The 5,948-nt window shown below is 38.9% G+C and overlaps 1 protein-coding gene across 2 annotated transcripts in view; it reads right to left on the bottom strand.

Annotated features, from left to right (window-relative positions):
- Nucleotides 1-2,266: 2,266 nt before the first annotated feature.
- The window catches only part of LOC110109348 (histone deacetylase 8), a 16,923-nt gene continuing 13,241 nt past the window's right edge, over nt 2,267-5,948 (bottom strand). Inside the window, exon 4 of one of the 2 annotated variants that reach the window (XM_020840377.2) lies at nt 2,267-2,649. The gene's annotated coding sequence lies outside the window, so the exon portion shown is untranslated. The remainder of the gene's footprint in view (nt 2,650-5,948) is intronic. The other variant, XM_028700718.1, reaches the window with a different exon arrangement.

The following is a 5,948-nucleotide window of genomic DNA, read 5'->3' as shown; positions in this document are numbered from 1 at the left end:
CCCAAGCTCGGATGTATTACTTCTTCGATGGCCGCTGGATAGGCCCCGCCGTAGTACGAAACCCTACTATCTCCTCATCATGAACGCAGCAGTGGAAATCAGGCCACCGTCGTTGTTCCATTATTGCAACACACTCCTTGCAAACCACCGGCGTCGCCGCTGCATCGTCCCTTAATTTACACGAAGACAGCGCTCTCTCCAACGTATTCTGCACCATCGCCATCTCTGCTACCGGCATGTAAGGCTCCTCCATGAACATACGGTACTGGTGTGTTTCTCTCTCGATCTCCCTTTGGTCATCCTTTGCCCGGCTTTCGATTCTCAAAGGAGAGTATGAGAGAGTCCGGCCTCTCTTTTGTGCTCGCCGGAAAATCTGACGATCCATCGATGGGCTTCGTGTACGATGTCTTTGTTTCTAGCAAAGAAGATAATGGGGGGAAATAAAGAAGCAACGAGGGGAGCTCAGTTCAGTTTGATGCATGGAGGAATAAAGCACTTGCACCATGCCGGTGTTGGGATTAATGGCTATATATAGATAGGCAGTTTTTTGTTGGGGTAGAAGACCGGTTTTACGGCAAAGCAAGGCACGTCATCTTGATAATGTATGCACACGTGATGAATTTGCATGTGATAAACGGAGATTTTGGTGTTTTTTTTTTTTAATTTTTATTTATATTTTAAATGAAAAGTATAAATTTTGATGATAGATAAAAGCTAAAAGATTATTATTTGTGTTAAATAAAAAATATTTAAATTTATTTTGCATGCGCCAAGTTGAAGTAGGTATTGATGATATTACCTATATATATAGAATACTCAAATTTTTAAGGTGGTGGAAGACCGGATTTATAGTGCTGAAAGGCTGATGCAACTTGCGTCCGGACTCTGACGTATACATAATGTATATATATTATACACAGATTATCATGGACGGATCCATCTTAATTGCCCCCTGAAAAAATAAAAAAAAATCTTTATTATATGATTATTTAGGTAATTTGTCCCTCTCCATGTATTTTTTATTCTTTATTACAAATGTTTTTAGCCAATTGTCCTCCCCCTAAAAGTTTTAAAATACTATGGTATTTAGGCAGTTGCTCCAACATAATTAAACAGTTGTGTAGAGATGTTATTGTTAGGGAACGATGAACCAAATACAAAGAAGATAGAGGGGGCGCTGCCCCCTTGGACCCTCGTATACATAGTTTGAATAATTTGTACACATATTACATATAAATTGTGCATGGTGTACAAGTGACATGACATATTCTGATTGGAGTCTGATGATGATCGAACTCCGCATGTAATAATTTTTCCATACATCATATGCTTATGACTTACTTTTTAAGTCTACTTTTATCTTTTTTAACATAAATTGAATCTAATATATATGTTCTCCTAATAGGGTCATGGGTGGATAACTTTTATGTGATAATCATCCAAGACAACTCTCTCTAATATTACCTATCACTTTTTTGTTTAAAAGAAAAAGAACAATGATTCAAATGTTCTTTTTTTTTAACAATTATTTGAAAAAATCATTTAATTGAATTTTCATGAACATTTTTTTATTAGTTAATAATAGGAAAAATTCTAAAATTTGAAATTTGAAATAGTATTCGTTCATGAATTTATTATTAATGCATCATCAAATATACAAAATTAAGAGTTAATCCAAATTTTGAATAATAAATTTTGATAATTTGATCGGAACTCATCATTTAGACTTGTATTATATATAAAATCTACATTAAACTTATATATATCCAATGAATCATTTTGAAAAAAAAAACAATTTTAGTACAAAAATATACTTTATAAATACCTTTTTACTTCGTTTATTTTGGTAAGAATTCAATTTTCATAATTTCTACCATATTTTAATTTTAGATATTTCTTTTGCTCTTGCAATATGGTTTCAGGCTGTTGGATGATATCACCAAATTTTAAAAGTAATTTTATTTGTGTTTCTTGCTTTGAAGGATTTTAGTAGGATTTCACCGTGATCTCGCTACCACGATCAAAAGTCGCTACAAACTACTGGCCACCATCATCGAACTTTACATTAAATTTATTTTACTAAAATTAAGACCCGTTTGGGACAATTGTGGCTTTTCATAAAGATTATTATAAAACTATAGTTGAGGAAAATAACTTCTTTAAAAGCTGTTGTAAAAAAAAAAATTCTAATACACAAATTTCAATAAAACAATAAAAAATAGTAATTTAAAAAAAATCTGGAAAATAAAACAATAAATTAGTTGTCTCAAACAAAACCTAAATAAAAATAAATAAAAATAAAAATAAAATCTTTGTGCTTTTGTTTGACAGTGGTGGAGCAGATAGCCAATTTGCTTAGATATAGCGTTCCAACCTTATCAGGTCTAACTGCCCAAATCATTACCCCTGCATATATACATAATGTTTGAGCTTCTCGATCCAAGCAATGGAGTTGGACACAACAAAATAAGGTGCTTCGAAGAAGGAGGTGGTGGTCGTCGGCGGTGGAGTCGCCGGAGCTCTCCTCGCCAAGCTGGTCCAGAACCATGCTAATTGATCCGCATGAAATAATTATCAATCCCTACCATGATTGAGAATTATTTCAATGATGGGTGCTTGCTAGAGGACACAACAATGGTTGACGGCCCACTGGAGCTCACATGAGAACACATTGTAGAATGCCATAATGAGAACACATTGCTGATTAGTGTTCGATCTAGGTAGACAGTAGCCATTAGGCCAAGTCACAAGACATGGAATCATAATGGGAATCAAATGGACGAAACGTTGAATTGCAAAATCTGGAGTAGAGATGGGACAGATGTGGCTCAATCCATTATTATAAATTCAGCGGTTCGACGAACGAATGAGCTTAGCCGGCTAAAACTTCTGCTCAACCTCATATAATATCCGAGCTAAAGAGCGAATTTGAGCTGGCTCACATGCAAACTTGGCGTGCTTACGCCTATAGTAGAGCCCTATCTATCTCACATACACACTATTACATCAAAATTATAATATGCCAAAATTAATGAAAAACAAAATTAGATGAAAATCATTCTCAAATGAGGGCTAACATTTCCTTGGGTGATAAAAAGTTGAGTTGTGTTTCATCGTTGCAATTCTAAGTTTGTTATATTACAAAGTTACATATAGCTGATCTAAGGAGTTTTGGTGCTCAATTAATGATGAATATTATAACTCTTTTGAAGCCATTGAGCTTGTAGTTGGTGGTTCCTTGTTTTGTATCTCTTCTAGCATGTTCATTTCTTCCGCCAATCCATTGCATTAGTAAGTATCAGAGTCTGGAGCTTGTAATGATGACGAATTGTCAAAGAAGATGGGTTCTCGACGAGAATCGAAGCCGAAGAAGCTGCGCTGTCGACGACGATCAAAGCCGAAGAAGATGGGGCGTCGACGATGATCGACACCGAAATTGTGGGCTATCGACAAAGATCAAAGCAATGAAGCCTTTAATGCAACTCAATTAAATGCATTACTTGATCGATTCCATAAAGAGAATACGAACGTCTACAACAACCATACCGGCGGCATCTTTGTCTTCTCTCCTCTCATCCCCTTCCCGCGAATGATCCCAGATCTGCATGTTTCAAGAGCGGCCGAGCCTGCTTTCACCTTCATATTCGCCTCCATATTTGTGTGCCTCCAGATCTGCTTCATCTCACAACCAGACATGCGATCCACCCGTCGTTGCATGAAAAGATGCCTCCACACACAAAACCTCGACTTGGCCCCTCTTCACTCCCACACGGGATCTACCCTTATTCCGACCAAACCCGCACGTGGCCCTAGAGCCCATCAATCAACCTTCAAAAACCCATGTCTCCAACTTCGTTCGTGGGCACCTCTGTTGCAATACTAGATTTTCTGATCAAATCCAGCCCACGCTCAAAGTCTCGCATCGCAGCTCGTTTTGACCCATCTGGCACAATCCCGGACCTATACGCATTAATCTATCTGCGCAACCGGTCCTGCTCTAGCCTAGTCTCATCACCCACAATCCCACCTCCACTTTATCTCACGACCAAACCTGGGATCCACCAACTACTGCGCACCCAAACCTTACGCACGCTGACTCCAGCCAATGTTAATCTAATCTTTGTCATTTGTGTTAATCTTATGTTTAAGTGTTTTAACTGAACAACAGTTATTATTTAGTTTTTAAAAGCAATAACTGTATAACAGTTATTTAGTTTGCTTTGTACCGCCATTTCCTCCTCCCTCTGTATTTTTAGGCTATAGTTGCTTTTGCTTTTTATATATATAGAAGAGTGCAGGTTTTGTAAGTAAGAAGAAGAAAACAGTTTTTCTTTTTGAATTGAATAGAAGGGAAAGTTTGTGTGAAGAGAAAAACGGTCCAACAGATTTTTTTTTTCTTTCTCTGCTTTGTTTTCTTGTTCTTTGCTACCGGTATAGATCCTTCCAAACATTTGGTATCAGAGCCAAATGCCGAAGCAAATGTCGTCACCAATGAAGAACGGAGAGAAGTCCATAGTCGACGACGTCGTCGGAGATACAACGACGTCGAAATCGATGACGATCAGAGATAACTCAATGTCCATGCAACTCCCATTACTGACAAAGAAGAATTATGCGGTGTGGGCCATGAAGATGGAGATTCTCATGGAAGCGCAAGGATTGTGGGAGGTCGTCGAGAAAGGGACTGAAGATCGGAGGAAAGACAAATCGGCTTTTGCGATGATTTGTCAAGCAAATAGCGATGAAACTCTTCTTCAACTCAATGTGAAGGGAACGGCTAAGGAGGCATGGCAAGCCCTCCGCACAATTAACATGGGTGCATACCGTGTTAAGAAGCCGAAGATCCAAAGTCTTAAGAGGGAGTTTGAAGCCCTCCGGATGAGAGATGGAGATGCCGTCGAAGACTTTGCTGGAAAGCTTTCAAGAATTGTGAATCAGAGACGTTCTCTTGGAGAGAAAATTGAGGAGTCTGAAGTGGTGGAGAAGCTTCTGCGGGCCGTACCCGGGAAATTTCTTCAAATTGCTTCAACTATTGAGCAATTTGGAGATTTGGAGATCATGACGCTTGAAGAAGTGATTGGATCATTACGGGTTCATGAAGAACGCCTGAAGGACATCGAAGCACGTGGTGACGAACAAGTGCTTCTAACAAAAAGTGAGTGGAAGTCCAAAGATGAGAGTGGAAGTCACTCATGGCGAGGACGAGGTCGTGGTCGCGGCCGTGGGAATGGCCGTGGGCGCGGTCGTGGAAGAAATGAAGGGCGTGGAGAAGCACGTCGTGGTGATGAAAATCAACAAGAAAGAAAATTTGACATATCCAAGGTGAGATACTACAATTGTCAAAAGTATGGGCACTTTGCTGTTGATTGTAGGTCCAAGAAGAAGGAGGATAAAGCTTTGGTTGTTGAAATTAAAGATGATGAGGATCCCACTCTATTGTTGGCAGAAACTAAAATGAAAGAGAACATGTTACTGCATAAAGAGCAAGTTTTGCTGAAGGCCAAAGGTGAAGAGAAGGTTGCTATCGAGGATATGTGGTATCTAGACTCTGGGGCTAGTAACCACATGACAGGTGACAAGGAGAAATTTATTGATCTTAATGAAGGAGTGTATGGGAAGGTGAAACTTGGTGATGGGTCTTTGGTTAAGATCCAAGGAAAGGGGACCGTGCTGTTGCAGTGCAAAACAGGAGACCACAAAAGGCTAAGTGATGTTTATTACATTCCTATGTTGTGTAATAACATTATTAGTCTTGGACAACTAACAGAACAAGGGTGCAAGGCTGTTATGCAAGGTGAGCAACTATTTTTATTTGATAAAGAAGGGAGCAAATTGGCAGAAGTTCAGAAGAATAGCAACAGGCTATATTTACTCAACCTGAAGATTGGAAGGCCTATTTGTTTGAAGAATGATGCATGGTTGTGGCATGCAAGATTTGGCCACATCAA

Source organism: Dendrobium catenatum, unplaced genomic scaffold (assembly GCF_001605985.2).
Source record: "Dendrobium catenatum unplaced genomic scaffold, ASM160598v2 fragScaff_scaffold_1579, whole genome shotgun sequence".
Taxonomy (NCBI): Eukaryota; Viridiplantae; Streptophyta; class Magnoliopsida; order Asparagales; family Orchidaceae; genus Dendrobium; species Dendrobium catenatum.
This window is presented reverse-complemented; position numbering and strand designations above follow the sequence as displayed.